This window comes from Cervus canadensis, chromosome 7, assembly GCF_019320065.1.
Source record: "Cervus canadensis isolate Bull #8, Minnesota chromosome 7, ASM1932006v1, whole genome shotgun sequence".
In the NCBI taxonomy this organism is placed as follows: domain Eukaryota; kingdom Metazoa; phylum Chordata; class Mammalia; order Artiodactyla; family Cervidae; genus Cervus; species Cervus canadensis.
Window position 1 is genome coordinate 85,296,973 of NC_057392.1, and position 16,121 is coordinate 85,313,093.

General features: G+C 40.4%; 1 non-coding gene across 1 annotated transcript; it reads right to left on the reverse strand.

The window, feature by feature from the left end:
- Positions 1–10,909: 10,909 nt before the first annotated feature.
- LOC122445687 lies at positions 10,910–11,035 on the reverse strand. Its single transcript, XR_006270642.1, has one exon. It is a non-coding gene; the product is annotated as a U6atac minor spliceosomal RNA (small nuclear RNA).
- Positions 11,036–16,121: the final 5,086 nt, after the last annotated feature.

Consider the following 16,121-nt stretch of genomic DNA (forward strand, 5'->3'; position numbering starts at 1 on the left):
GAATGGGGGATCCATAATTATATGACAGCAGGGCCTCCACTGGAATGAAGAAAACGAAATCTTCCTAGCACATAATGATTTCAAGAAATACCTATTGATGAAGCAAAAGAATTCTTATACTAAGAGTTTTAAAAAAAGACAATATAGACGTAGTAGATTTTAAAAATATACTTGATAGAGACTTCCCTGGAGGCCCAATAGTTAAGACACTTTACTCCGCTGCAGGGGGAACAGGTTCCATCCCTGGATGGGAAACTAAGATTCCACATGCTGTGTGCAGCCGAAAAATAGAAAAAAAATTATATAAAAAAATTAAAGCTAAATAAAAATATAGTTGATAGAAAAGCTTGCTTGAATTAAAAGTACCATTAATAACTAGAAGAAATGTTTTATAATGTATCCAAGAATGTTATGTATCTTTAGATCATTCTAAAATAGAATGAGGTTAACTTTTAATTTCAGTTTGAAAGTCCATTGTAGGGAGAATGAGAGAAAGGGATGCATCCTACTGTTTTGAGTAGGGATTTATTTTAGTGGATTATTTAATATTAATAAACAATAGTCTCAGTCCAGCACACTAATCCTCATAGGATGTTCTCCTTTTACTTTGATTTCATTCATGGCTTTTTTGCAGTAAAGCAATTTAGCAAAGTGAATGTTTTTATTCTTAATGCCACTTTAGACTATTGAGTTCCTGATATGGAAATCACACTGTTTCTGTGGCATTAACCATTCAGATCAATAAAAAAAAAAAAAAAAGAGACAAGCCTGTTATTGTAATTCAGTATTTTACTGCTTTGCAGTGTACGTACAGTTTCTGAACCTGTAACGTGGGTCATAGTAATATTTCTTGCCCTATTCACAGTCATTTTCCTCCTTGATATGTTCATCTTCAAATGATTTCTGAAAATGACACAGGAATTTATGGCACTTAAATGCCTTCTTGTTCAGAAGAAAGTACCTCTTACTTATGAAAATAGTCAAGTTAATGAAAAGACCAAAGGAAGCATTGGGCATGGCCTCTTGATTTGCTTATGTATTTGTTTTCGGTTGCCCTGGGTCTGTGTTGCTGCAGGCAGGCTTTCTCTAACTGCAGCGAGCAGGGGCTGCTCTTCACCATGCCGCGTGGTCTTCCCCTTATGGCGGCTTCTCTTTTTGTCGAGCACAGGCTCTGGCGCGTGTGGGCTTCAGTAGTTGCGGCACATAGGTTCAATAATTGTGGTGTTCAGGCTTAGTTTCTCCACAGCATGGAGTCTTCCCGGACCAGGGATTGAACCTGTGTCCCCTGCACTGGCAGACAGATTCTCATCTCCTGTACCACGAGGGAAGTCCTAGGAGTGCCCTCCTGATCTTGCCATCTGAGGTGAGAACAGGGTGCCTGTCGTCGTTCGGTTTCACCAAAGGAGCGGTCCTCTTTGTCCCTCTGTCACTGCCTCACTTCATCGCCAATATTTATAGGAATGAATTTTGGCAAACATGATTCTATCTTAGCTTACAGACTAACCAACTGAGACGCAAAGCTTCCTGCACGTGGAATAAAGTATATTAACCCCTCAGTAAGAATGTTACTCTGTGTGGGTGATGAGTTTTGACATGGGTATAGTTACTGTTCTCTGTAAGTCAGCAAAAGAACGCTAAGCCTCCATCAGCCAGGGTCAAGGCCGGGCAGACCAAAGGATGCCTTTCAAGGGCATTAGAGTCACATCAGAAAAAGCCACAGCCCACTGCTTGCCTAATTAGGTTGCCCATAGACAGTCCATTTAGCATATTGAATCCCTATTATGAACAAACAGCCGTGTTTGATGTGTGTCTGCATTAGTAGGAGAGGTCGATTGGGGTCAAGAAGAAAATCCTGTGGGTTTGTAAATACTTTGGTGTCAGTACCAAAGCACAGTACTAGACCTGTACTCTTGATGTGCTGCTGAGGAAGCAGAGGTCCTCAGAGGTTAATTGACCTCCCACAAGGTCACCCTGCTGCCAGGATGGGCAAAGCTGGGGCTCTCACACATGCCTCCCGAATTTCAGTTCAACTCTATTTCCACTCCATCACCTGTCTCCCCAGATGTCTGCCTTTTGCTTACTTTGCACAGTAAACAGATGCTTGCTCCCACCCTCTAGTTTAATGGAATTTGCCAGGCTGTATTCCTTGCAAGAATGAACTTGCCTCTCTCCAATCTTCTCCCAAATGGTAAGCATGCTGATACTCAGCTCTCAAGAAGGGCTCCTGAGAGCATAATGGCTACACTTCCTATCAGTCAGTTACAGGCTATGAATATGCCCACAGGGCACAGACCTGGGCCACAGAGCACAGCTGGTTTTCCAGGCACTAAGATGAAGTGGGGAATGGTGTGGGCTCAGCTGAGGCCAGACGGGTAGCAAGCAGGGAGCTGAGAGTGACAGTGGGCTCTGGAAAACATCTCTTCATCCTCCCAACTTTCTCAAAGAAAATAATTCAAAGTTAAAAGAATATAGTCACTAATTATTTTATTACTTTTGAATATTCCCATCAAAACTTATGCTTAAGAAGTTCTTCCAAAAGCTCAGCTAAGTGAGAGTATTTCCAAAGTGGTGGTTCAAGAATGTTTTCAGATATACCTGTGAGGCTCTGGTTGAAAATGTACTAATAGGATAGATCATGGTACTTTTATTGTTGATTCACATCCATAAACATCCAAAAAAACAGATGGCAAAAGTACTGCTATACATGCAAAATTTTAGAGTCTAAAGATGTAAATATACATCATATAAATGTATATATATATGTGTAAAAGAATATGGAGAAAAACACTAGAATGTGACACCTGATTTACCTATTCCAAATTTAGCATCAGTAAAAAATATCCATCTTTATCATAAAAAATGACTTCAAATTAGAGGCAAAAATGATAACCCCGAAAAGCCATGTATTAAATGCATAACAAATAACACCCCCAAACAAACTCTGATCAATAAGAGGGTTGTGATTTGAATGAATGAAGTAAAAAAAAAAATCCATATGGAAAATAATTATATTTATACATAGCAATGGAACAAAACAATTAAAATGTTCACCAGTGTGTGACTTCAAAGATTGAAACAGATTGAGCCAAAATTTTAAGAACTTGGTTTTGGCCTGATCAAAATGTAAGTCAGATATCTTCCTTTCTATAATTGAAGGAAGTAATTTAGTACTTCCTAGTGGACTATTCTTCTGATTTATTAATATGGAAGTACAAAAGACAACACAAGAAGCCTTTGTTTTTCTATTCTTTTATATCCCAGTTGATAAAGAATGCCAAATATTCTGGAAAAAGGAACTGTATTCATTAATTTATAAGAAGACACTTGTGTCTTTTGTTTTACCAAGTGAATATATTTATAATTTTCCATTTTTATTCTTTATTGATTAAATTTAGAAAGCAATCATGTATAATGTATGCTAATTTATTCATTTTTGCCTCATTAAGAAAAATAAAGTAATTATATAAGGTGCAATATCTAATGGAATTGTAGAGCTGTCTGAGAAAATTCATTTCAAAGATGATGTTCTGAAGTTTGGCATGTTCTAATTTCAGTGCTGCATTTTAATATAATATTGTGTTATCTAAAAATGAAGTGAAGGGTCTGGGACATTGAACATGTGGTTCTTTATCAAATGGGAAAATAATGTGATGTCTGCTCTGAGAATGACTTGGAGCCCAGAGGGGTAATGCGATATCTCAGAACAGAAGGGTTGTGAGAATGGCTTGAGGAGGTAGAAGTGGTTGAGCCTCTTTATGCCAGAGGCAGGAGTGGAAATAAAGGGGCGTGGGTGGAAGGGGCAACTGGTATGGAGAAAATGTGGGTAGCATGCGTAGAGTAGCCTGGGGGAGTTTTCTCGTGGTATTCCACATCTCCCTGAGTGGACATGGCCTTCAAGAAAACCACTGTGAGGAGGGAAAATGGCAGGCCAGCCCCTTGGCTGAGAGCTGCAGGACAGTGTCAGCACCGTGGCCTGGCTGTCCGGAAGAGTGGGGGAACGCGCAGCTGTGAGCTGGACCCTGAACGTCCCCTCCTTTCCTCGCTCTCCACTCCAAGGACCGGCTGATTACTGATGCAGCCACTGAGAAAGAGCAGTGCCTGTAAGTTCTTTTAGAGACAGCATCACTTGATGAGTGCTTTGGGAGGAGGTAGGTGAAACGGGTAATAACTGAGCCTAGACTGACAAAAAAAAAAAAGGAGAGTAAAATTAGGAAAAAAAATATTGAAGACAAAGGAAACTTGTCTAATGACCCAGAGAAGAAGTGTTTTAGTAGCAACATTAGACACAAAGTATTGAAGGAAGGAAACTCCAAAAAATGAATAGTGAGTATAAAATAAAGATACTCTTGGTCATGCAAGGTCTCAGAAGTGTCCACTTTGACAACACGGTTGAAAGAATTATATGTTCTGAAAGAATAAAAATAAACCGACTACTCCAGGAAATAAAAAAGTAAAGTGTATTATCTCAAAAAGCAGTGTCATGTACACATTTCTTTACATGGAAAAAAAATCTACACGTTCAGAACGAAAGCTGAAGGTAATATTGCATTGCCTCCATATGTGACATTGTATGCACACGCACATAGGTGCTCACAAATGCCCAGTATTCACAACTTTGTGCAGACCCCTTCTCTGCTGAATCTGGGCTGGCCCTGTGTAAGCAGTAGAGTGTTCCAGAAGAGACACTGTGTGACTTTTGAAGGTACGTCAGAATAAGCCTGGCAGCTTCTGGTCTGATCTCTTGGAATGCTTACTTTGGTGAAAATGACAACCGTGTAGGGAGTTTTAATAACCTGAGAAGGCATGCGGAGACTGTCGAAGCTAGCAGCATGGAGAAGCCAAACAAGAGCAAGTCCTCAGCTATTTCAGTCATGTCAGTTGAGGCACCAGACATGTGATGAAAGGAACCACCTTGGATGTCTAGCCCAATTGAGTCTTCGGACCACTCCAGTCCCAGCTATCCATCATCTGACTCCAGTAATGACATTACAAACCCCAACTGAGAACTTTTCAAAAGATCTGGTTACCCTACAAAATAAGAAGAGATAGTAGTGAACTGTCGTTGTAAGCCATGAATTTTGGGGGGTTCTTTATTATAAACCAATATATAACTGAAACAATTGAATGGTAGATTGATTACAAAAATGATCCTGATCGTGTTTCTCTCCCAAGGTCTGCGCCCTTTGCAATGTGAATTTGTAGTTCATTTAATCAAGAAGTGGGCTTCCTAGGTGGTTCAGTAGGTTAAGAATTCACCTGCAGTGGAAGAGGTGCAGGAGATCCAGTTTCAATCCCTGGGTTGGGAAGATCCCCTGGAGTAAAGGCAACCCACTGCAGTATGTTTGCCTGGAGAATCCCATGGACAGAGGAGCCTCGTGGGTTATACTCTAAGGGGTCGAGAAAAGTCAGACACAACTGAAATGACAGCACACACACAATCAAGAGGCAAAGTCTATTTCCAATCCTTTGAGTCTGCCTTGGTTTTGTGACTTGCTTTGGCCCTTAGAATTTTGCTACATTAGAATGTAGCAAAAAGTGATACTGTGCTAGTTCTGGGCCAATCTGTGCTGTCTTTTGGAACTCTGCTACCATCATGAAGAAGATATATACTGCATATTAACAAAAAAGTAAGAGAGTTCCAGGAAAAACATCTATTTCTGCTTTGTTGACCATGCCAAAGCCTTTGACTGTATAGATCACAATGAACTGTGGAAAATTCTGAAAGAGATGGGAATACCAGACCACCTGACCCGCCTCTTGAGAAACCTGTATGCAGGTCAGGAAGCAACAGTTAGAACTGGACATGGAACAACAGACTGGTTCCAAATAGGAAAAGGAATATACACCTTCAAGGCTATATATTGTCACCCTGTTTCTTTGACTTATATGCAGAGTACATCATGAGAAATGCTGGGCTGGAGGAAGCACAAGCTGGAATCAAGATTGCCGGGAGAAATATCAATAACCTCAGATATGCAGATGACACCACCCTTATGGCAGAAAAGGAAGAAGAACTAAAGAGCCTCTTGATGAAAGTGAAAGAGGAGAGTGAAAATGTTGGCTTAAAGCTCAACATTCAGAAAACTAAGATCATGGCATCTGGTCCCACCACTTCATGGCAAATAGATGAGGAAACAGTGGAAACAGTGGCTGATGTTTTCTGGGCTCCAAAATCACTGCAGATGGTGACTGCAGCCATGAAATTAAAAGCCGCTTGCTCCTTGGAAGGAAAGTTATGACCAAACTAGACAGCATATTAAAAAGCAGAGACACTACTTTGCCAACAAAGGTCTGTCTAGTCAAGGCTATGGTTCTTCCAGTGGTCATGTATGGATGTGAGAGTTGGACTATAAATAAAGCTGAGCGCTGAAGAATTTATGCTTTTGAACTGTGGTATTGGAGAAGACTCTTGAGAGTCCCTTGGACTACAAGGAGATCCACCCAGTCCATCCTAAAGGAGATCAGTCCTGGGTGTTCATTGGAAGGACTGATGCTGAAGCTGAAACTCCAATACTTTGGCTACCTGATGCGAAGAACTGCCTCATTTGAAAAGACCCTGATGCTGGGAAAGATTGAGGGCAGGAGGAGAAGGGGACAACAGAGGATGAGATGGTTGGATGGCATCACCGACTCCATGGACATGGGTTTTGGTGGATTCTGGGAGTTGGTGATGAACAGGGAGGCCTGGCATGCTGCAGTTCATGGGGTCACAAAGAGTCAGCACAACTGAGCGACTGAACTGGAACTGGATATCTATGACATACAATGAACAAATCAATCAATAAAAATGGTCAACAAAACCCACTGAAAAAAATGTAAATGGGTATCATGTATGTAAAGAGATGTCCAGTTTCAGAAGTAGAGAAGTGCAAATGGGAAAAATAATAAGACCCACTTTACAACCATCAGATTGCCCAAAGTGAGAAAGTTGAATAAAACCAAATGTGGGCAAACAGATATTCTTGTGTATCCCTCCTCTCAACTCCGTGCTGTGGCAGGGTGGAGATTTGAGAGAGAGCTCAGAGGGGCTGAACCTCTCCCACTGAACGTCAATAAAACCAAGCTCAAACCTGGTTTTCAAGTTTCTTTCCAAAAGTCCTGCATCCTAGTAAACTGTTTATGAGATGGGAATAATTTGATAGTGAAAATATGAGAAAGCCTAGGTTAGTGCTCACCACCATGACATGGTGTCTTAGTTGTAGATGCTATAACAAAGTACCATAGGCTGGTTGGCTTCTAAACTACAGACATTCCTCAGAGTTTAGGAGGCTGGAAGTCCAAGATCATGGCTAGCACGTCAGGTTCTGGTGAGGTTCTCTTGGAAGTTGGATGCAGACTGTTGTCTTCCAGTTATATCCTTACAGAACAGAGAGCAGAAGGAGGGGGCGTGCTTTCTCCTAACTCTATAAAGGTACTAGTCCCACTTACGAGGGCTGCACTCTCATGATCTCATCTAATTCGAGTTATCCCCGAAAGATTCTACTTCCTATTAGCATTGCATTATGTGGTAGGGTTTCAAGACCTGAATCTGGGGAGGCTTACTAACAGTCAGTCCATAACACATTACATAATCTCATTGGCAATACATCACTGGGCAATTTGAGAGCATACCAAGCCTCTCTTTCCAAAAAAAAGAGCTCTTTGAAAGAAGAATGGAACTGGAGGAATCAACCTGTCTGACTTCAGACTCTACTACAAAGCCACAGTCATCAAGACAGTATGGTACTGGCACAAAGACAGAAATATAGATCAATGGAACAAAATAGAAAGCCCAGAGAGAAATCCACAAACCTATGGACACCTTATCTTCGACAAAGGAGGCAAGGATATACAATGGAAAAAAGACAACCTCTTTAACAAGTGGTGCTGGGAAAACTGGTCAACCACTTGTAAAAGAATGAAACTAGAACACTTTCTAACACCATACACAAAAATAAACTCAAAATGGATTAAAGATCTAAATGTAAGAACAGAAACTATAAAACTCCTAGAAGATAATATAGGCAAAACACTCTTCGACATGAATCACAGCAGGATCCTCTATGACCCACCTCCCAGAAGATTGGAAATAAAAGTAAAAATAAACAAATGGGACCTAATGAAACTTAAAAGCTTTTGCACAACGGAGGAAACTATAAGCAAGGTGAAAAGACAGCCCTCAGATTGGGAAAAAATAATAGCAAATGAAGAAACAGACAAAGGATTAATCTCAAAAATATACAAGCAACCCCTGAAGCTCAATTCCAGAAAAATAAATGACCCAATCAAAAAATGGGCCAAAGAACTAAACAAACATTTCTCCAAAGAAGACATACAGATGGCTAACAAACACATGAAAAGGTGCTCAACATCACTCATTATCAGAGAAATGCAAATCAAAACCACAATGAGGTACCATTACATGCCAGTCAGGATGGCTCTATCCAAAAGTCTACAAGCAATAAATGCTGGAGAGGGTGTGGAGAAAAGGGAACCCTCTTACACTGTTGGTGGGAATGCAAACTAGTACAGCCGCTATGGAGAACAGTGTGGAGATTTCTTAAAAAACTGGAAATAGACCTGCCATATGACCCAGCAATCCCACTTCTGGGCATACACACTGAGGAAACCAGATCTGAAAGAGACACGTGCACCCCAATGTTCATCGCAGCACTGTTTATAATAGCCAGGACATGGAAGCAACCTAGATGCCCATCAGCAGACGAATGGATAAGAAAGCTGCGGTACATATACACCATGGAATATTACTCAGCCATTAAAAAGAATTCATTTGAATCAGTTCTAATGAGATGGATGAAACTGGAGCCCATTATACAGAGTGAAGTAAGCCAGAAAGATAAAGAACATTACAGCATACTAACACATATATATGGAATTTAGAAAGATGGTAATGATAACCCTATATGCAAAACAGAAAAAGAGACACAGATGTACAGAACAGACTTTTGGACTCTGTGGGAGAAGGTGAGGGTGGGATGTTTTGAGAGAACAGCATATATATTATCTATGGTGAAACAGATCACCAGCCCAGGTGGGATGTGTGAGACAAGTGCTCGGGCCTGGTGCACTGGGAAGACCCAGAGGAATCGGGTGGAGAGGGAGGTGGGAGGGGGGATCGGGATGGGGAATACATGTAACTCCATGGGTGATTCATGTCAATGTATGACAAAACCCACTACAATATTGTAAAGTAATTAGATTCCAACTAATAAAAATAAATGAAAAATTAAAAAAAAAAAGAGCTCTTTAAGGAACAAAAGGCACAAGAGGCACACCTCTCTCCAGGACCCTCACAGAATTTCATGTGGCCATCCTCTTATTGTATGAGTGTGTGCTCAGTCATGTGCGACTGGACTTTGCGATCCCATAGACTATGGCCTGCCAGGCTCCTCTATGCATGGAATTCTCCAGGCAAGAATACTGGAGTGGGTAGCCATTCCCTTCTCCTGGGGCTCTCCCAACCCAGGGATGGAACCCACATCTCCTGTGTCTCCTTGCATCTCTTGCACCTCCTGCATGGGCAGGCAGATTCTTTACCATTGAGCCACCTGGGGAGCGCCATCCTCTTAGTCTCACGATGTTAGAGTGGTTCCTCTTCCTATCAGAGCATCATACCCAGAGACTCTGCGTGCAGGGTGAAGGGGGGGCATCACCTTGGCCCACAGCATTGCATAGAACTTGGGATCCAGTTATAAATTAGTCCCTAAGGGGCAGGAGAACATCCCAGTAATTTGTTTTGACAAAAGCTAGATTAAACATTTCTAGGTCATTTGGTGCTCAGTGTGGCTCAATTAGACATACCCGAACCCACAGGCATCTGGCTTGTTGTATTTTTGGAGAGCAAACCAGTTTGAGACAGAAAGTCACCAAGGCAACTTCGTGTGGTTGGGAGACAGGAAGCCATAAACCCTCCTCATCCCAGGCTTTGGGGCAGACACCCTTTAGGTACCATTTGCTGCCATCAGCTTGTTAGGGTAGCTTGTTAATGGGTACATGCATTGTAAAATTACATGGACTTGCTTATTTATTTTCTTTTTCATACAGACTTCAAAGTGCCATTATTAATACAAGCACTGCTATCAAAGATGTCAGATCTCATTTTTTAAGTTTTCAAATCTCAAATTTGGGTTGTCTCTGTTACTTTATATTCAGAAGCTTTGTGTGATTCATCCCACAGCGTGTGTTATTGGATTCCTTAGGATTTCATATATTCCAGCAACTTGTAATGGTTTGTGTAAACATCATACCTGGCTTGCATTAAATGAAAGAGTTTAGTCATTTTAAATGCAGAGTAGTCCCTATTGGATCTCTATCTTTTAAAATTGATTTTGCTTTTAAGCTAGTGGCTTCATTATTTTTCTTTTAAAATGCAACTTATTTAGAGCCATTTTCCCCTGTGACATTAGTTTCAAACTAGCTTGTCTTGTGTAATTTTCCTGAAGAATTTTTGGTCATAATGGGGGTGGCTAAGCAAATCTGACAAGCTAGATACATTTCCCCCGATTTATTTCATTTGAACAGCTTGGTATTTACTTAGTATTCCATGGTATAAATACGAGGGCTTCCCTGATGGCTCAGTTGGTAAAGAATCTACCAGCAAAGCAGGAGACCCGGGTTCGATTCCTGGGTTGGGAAAATCCCCTGGAGAAGGAAATAACAACCCACTCCAGTATTCTTGCCTGGCAAGGCAGGCTTGCCTGGCCAGAGGAGCCTGGCAGGCTACAGTCCATGGGGTTACAAGAGTCAGACATGACTTAGTGACAGACAGACCATGGTATAAAACAACAGAAGGATTTTACAAATTGTTTTCAGGTTTAAATTACCTAACAAAGTTCTATACATTTTTTTTTACAGGTTTAATGGGTTTGATAAGTTTACCCTTTCAGTTCCTATTTGCGCAAAACAAAACAAAAAACAGTGGTTAGATGCTACAAAGTAGGTGGTAGTGACTTAACCATATGCGTGTTGCCAGGCCTGAGGACCTCTTCCATCCTTGTCAAGGGGAACGCTAACCTTCTCTCCTTTCACGCAACACCTATACATATTTTTAAAGGGGGATTAAAACCACCAATAGTAACAGTGGCAGCTCTTAAACATCAAGTTAGGATTCTTGTTGAAAAGTAAAGATGTGGACTAAATCCATCCAGTGTCTGATTGCACATCAGATGATAAAGATCAGCTTCCCCTCTGTGGGAATGCTAAAACTATTCTCACTGCATCTCCTTTCCTCCCCTTTGAACTTTTGCATGGGATATTATTTCAGCGCTATATAGGGAGCCAGCTACATAATAAGCACTCATGTAATGCTCTGGGGTTGCCAGGAAGCTTAGCAGTTACTTGTCCAGCCAACCATTGAATAAAGTGTCATAGGACTTTTCCCAGGTTAGAGGATGTCTCTAGAGGGTTATTAGCAGTTATTGATATCATTTTCCTTGCGATGAGATGGACAGTTTAGGACTCTTTAAGTCAAAGGGTTTTGTCTACCCATTTTTTGCTATCAAATACAGTGCTAGGAAATAATCTTATTTTGTTTACCTTGCTTTGAGTTTCCTGTCAAAAGTGAGATTTAAAGATGTGAATAGCTCTGGAACTCAAGGTGGCAGAGCTTGGTGATGGGATATAGAAGAAAGGTTTTGCTCATAGTTCTCTCGTCTTCGGCAGAAATGCGGTAGGTATTTCAGTAGAAAACAGTAGTGATGGCAAGATGGTCTGGTTCTTTTCTTGGACTTTATTCAGAGCAGAAATCTTGGGTCCATTGTGTCTGTCAACAATAATTCTCTTAATTCACTCAGGACGATGGGAGGTGAGAGTCTTTCTGTCCTCTAGAAGAACCATAGGAAGCAAGTTAGCACAGTCTTCTAACACAGAAGCTTCTTAAACAAGTATATGTTTATTTATTTATGGCTGTGCTGTGTCTTCATTGTTACAAGTGGGCTTTCTCTAGTGGCAGCAAGCGGGGGCTGCTCTTCCAGTTGCGGCGCGTAGCTTCTGATTGCGGCGTCTTCTCCCGTGGTGCACAGGCTCTAGGCTTGCAGGCTTCAGTAACTGTGACCTGTGGGCTCAGTAGTCGTGGCACGTGGGCTCTAGAGGGCAGGTTCAGTGGTTCTGGTGCACAAGCTTAGTTGCCTCGTGATGTGTGGAGTCTTCCTGGACCAGGGATTGAATCTGTCCCCTGCATTAGCAGGTGGATTCTTAACCACCGGACCACCAGGGAAGTTCTAATGCAGAGCTTTGAGCAAAGTTTGTGGCAGATGTTATATTTTCTCCCCTTGCAGTGTATTCATCTTCTGGAAAGGAGGCACATAGATCTTCTTGTAAATAGCTTACGAGCAATAGTTATGGTCTTATTAACTTCCTTTTATTCCTCAAGGAAAAGAAAAATAATTCCATAGTTACATTAGATTGTCCCAGGAGTTTTGAAGGTCTCTTATAACATCTCTTCTAACATATGGTTCTTTGATTTTATCAATTGGAAACCAATGTCTGAGATGTGATTCTCTGATGCATAAAATATCCTCTTATTTGATCTCTCAAGCTAAAAAAGACAGATGATTGCCTTGATGACAGTGTAAGAATACTAAGGCCATAATCCCAAGTCCAATAAATGCTTAGAATTTCTCTGCAGGAGTGTTTCCATCCTGGCAGTCTGGAGATGACCATTGACAGGTTTCAGATCGGTCACAAGTTTGTGAACGTGTTTGACCTGTTGCTCTGCTTTCACTTAGTTGGCAACTTTAGGATTCTTGTTCTTTCTTTTTTATTTTCAAATGTGAAAATATAAAGGTTTATGATCAGTCTGTAAGTACCAGTAGGGAGCTGAAAGATATTATCTATTTTCTACTGTTGGTAGGATAAGGAGGGGGCAAACTTTATTTAAGCCAAGAAAAGGAACAACAAAAGACCAAAAAGTAGTAATATGACTATGCTGGGCAGAATGGAGATGGGACAATGTAAGTGAGCTCATTTTTGAGAAGAATAGTTAATACAGAAAATTAGTAAATCAAGAAAATATCAAAAGTGTATTGTTTAGAGATATCAAAGTAACCATCAGAAGAACTATGAACAATATTGGGAGAAAGTGGTTCCTCCTGAGGAGACTGTTTATCATGAAATCTGTACTATTCAATATCTGTATTATTCAATATTTTTACGCACATGCAACTATTATTTGATGAAAAATTTAAAAATTAACCTTGTGTATGGTTCAACTTTCCAAAGCTATGTAAAGATACAATTAAGTCTCCACATCTCCTTCGCACTTCCTCTCTGCTGAAGTGACTGATGCGCTCTTCAGATATTTACAAGCAAGTATGTTGGTGTGTGTCATGTATATATTTCCATTCCATATAGGATTCTTTTTCTTGTGTTCTTTTCTTATTACAACAAAGACATTTTCTAATTAAGTCTGATCTAAATTGGAGTTAAAAGCTGAGGCAAGTTCTAATTCACCTCAGTATACTGGATTTAAGGCAGATGTTATGGCCCTAAACACTGTTTATGATTCTTGAGCAGCACCATTTTCCTTCTGTAAATTAGGTATTACCTTAATTACAGACTCTTGGGTATCATCGTTTTTTGCATTTGCAAGGTACTAACTGTAACATAACTCAGCTTTCAGTTCATTTGAGTTCAGTCAACTCAGCTTTATCTATTTATATCTGTTTGTCTATCTTATTGAAGTATAGTTGACATACTATTATCAGTTACATGTGAAAAAAGTGAAAGTGTTAGTTTACTCAGTTATGTCCGAAGCTTTGTGACCCCATGGACTGTAGCCCACCAGGGTCCTCCATCCATGGAATTCTCCAGGCAGGAATACTGGAGTGGGTAGCATTCCCTTCTCCAGGGAATCTTCCGGACCTAGGGATTGAACCTGGGTCTCCTGCACTGCAGGTAGATTTTTTACCGTCTCAGCCACCAGGGAAGCCCTGTGTGCAGTTTTAAAAGTCATACACTATTTATATTATCATAAAATAGTGGTTATATTCCCTGTGTTGGACAACATATCCTCATAGCTTGTCTATTTTATACATAACAGTTTGTTCCTCTTAACCCCTCACCCCTATTGCTCAGCTTATTTAAATTAACATACATGGTTTCTTAATTCTGCTAAGGTTTTTCAGTAATTAACACTTTAATTATTTTGTCCTTATTTAGTGCCTAATTTTTAACCTTGGTCATTTAAATATTAAAAACTCATTGGAAGGTCAGGTCCCTGCAGCTACTAGAATTTAAATCACAGCTGCACTCCAAAAAAAAAAAAAAAAAAAAATCACAGTTGCAATATGTCCTTGAATTCTGTATCCCTCCACATTCTAGGGCAACATGACTTTCTCAAAAGGTCAAGGTAGGCCTCTGTCATGTCCTTGACAGGGGATCATCCTTCTTCTTCCTAAACATCCACAGAAATAAGCAGCTCACTACCTCCTAAGGCCAAAGGACTGGATGCTAAAAAATGTGAAAAGTGGGCATAGGGATTGAGAGATTGAGTGTACTCTAAAGACAGGAAATCATACTTAAGGACTGGAATCTTAGAGTTTAAATTTGGGTCCTTGAATTATTGGGGATAGAGGAGATAGGACTTGGGCTACACCTATATAAATGAAGTGGATAAAGCCTAATAAGACAACTGAAGCCCAGGAAGTTGTGGAGACAGGAGCCCTCCTGTTGGATGAGCAGACTCCTGTTGTCCAAGGTGACGGCAGAGGTGGTTGGGTAGAATGGTGTCAAAGAGTCAGTGAATACTGGAAAGAAACCTAGAGGTCACTAATTGCCATCTACAAAGAAAGAAAGGAAAAATATCTGCAAAGTTACCACTTCTGGGGCTATTAGGATGATTTCATATTTCTCAGTCATATATCTTTCATAAATCAGATTTATTACTGTGATTCTCTTTCCTGAATGCCATTCTCCTATACATGTACTAGGGCCTGGAGGCTTTTCTAAGAACAACAACTACTAGAAAAAAGTCATGGTGTGTATTTCCACATAGAAACTGGCAGCAAAAGATTGCACAGTGAGGGTGATGCACTCAGAAGTTCTATATACTCAGCCCCGAGGAAAAGAAAACAACAACAAAAATACCCTTCTCCTACAGAGAAATAGACCTGGTTTCACCAAAAAATGAACATGAACGTTTTTTGGAGACAGCAACATTTTAGGACAAAAATTGTGGAACAATGGAAAAGCTAAGCTATGCTTTGTGGTGCATATAATTTGAAAATGCTTGTTAATTACATGATCTATGCCCAATGATGGGCTTATGTGTATGGTGTCCAGACTATGATATTTTCCAAATCTTGGACCAAGTCTGATAAGAACAGTGTTGATTTTGTTGCCATCTTTTAAGCTCCATCTTCTGCAAAACTGGGGCTTGGGGTGCTTTTCCTTAACATTTTATTCAAATGCCAGGGTGTTCTCTCTTTATGGGGAAAACTGACATGTTTTAAACATAGACAAGTAAAAAATTCTTAAACTGTGGAATGTTGAGACCAGGATACCTGTGTCAGCCTGAGGTTGAATTCCCAAGCCATCTGACTATCCCTGACCTAAGTTTGATTTTGGTGAGAATTGTACACTCCAAAAGAGGCAGTAATGCTCCCTCATATCCCATGTGCTCCCCTACTTTGCTGAGCCTCTTTGAAGTGAGGTTGAAAACCATGTCTCTGGTTTTGGTTACCAGTGAATAGAAGAGAGATGTGCTTCTTTTAATCATAGGCAGTATGAGCTCTTTACCTTTTCTCTTGCTTTGTTCCACAATCCTGAAATCACAATGGAGGGAGTCTGTATCTCTAAGTCACCATGTGGGAGATAAGTTACCTTGGGGAACTGCTTGTCTGTGTTGGCTTTAAATGACTGGAGAAATAAATTGCAGTCATGTTAAGCCACTGAGATTTGGAGGTTTGTAATACTTTGTTAGAACAGTCCAGCTTAACCTGATTAATAAACCTCCTAGCCAGAAGACTCTTACGTGGGAGCTGAAAGCTCAGGAGGGGTATGATTTGAATCTTTCATGTCTGTTTTAATCTCTGGTTTCCTTTTAGTCCAACCCATCAGAAGATATGCTGGCTACTAAAGATTTGCTGAGGAAATTGGATATTTTTCACTAAAATGAAATTTGG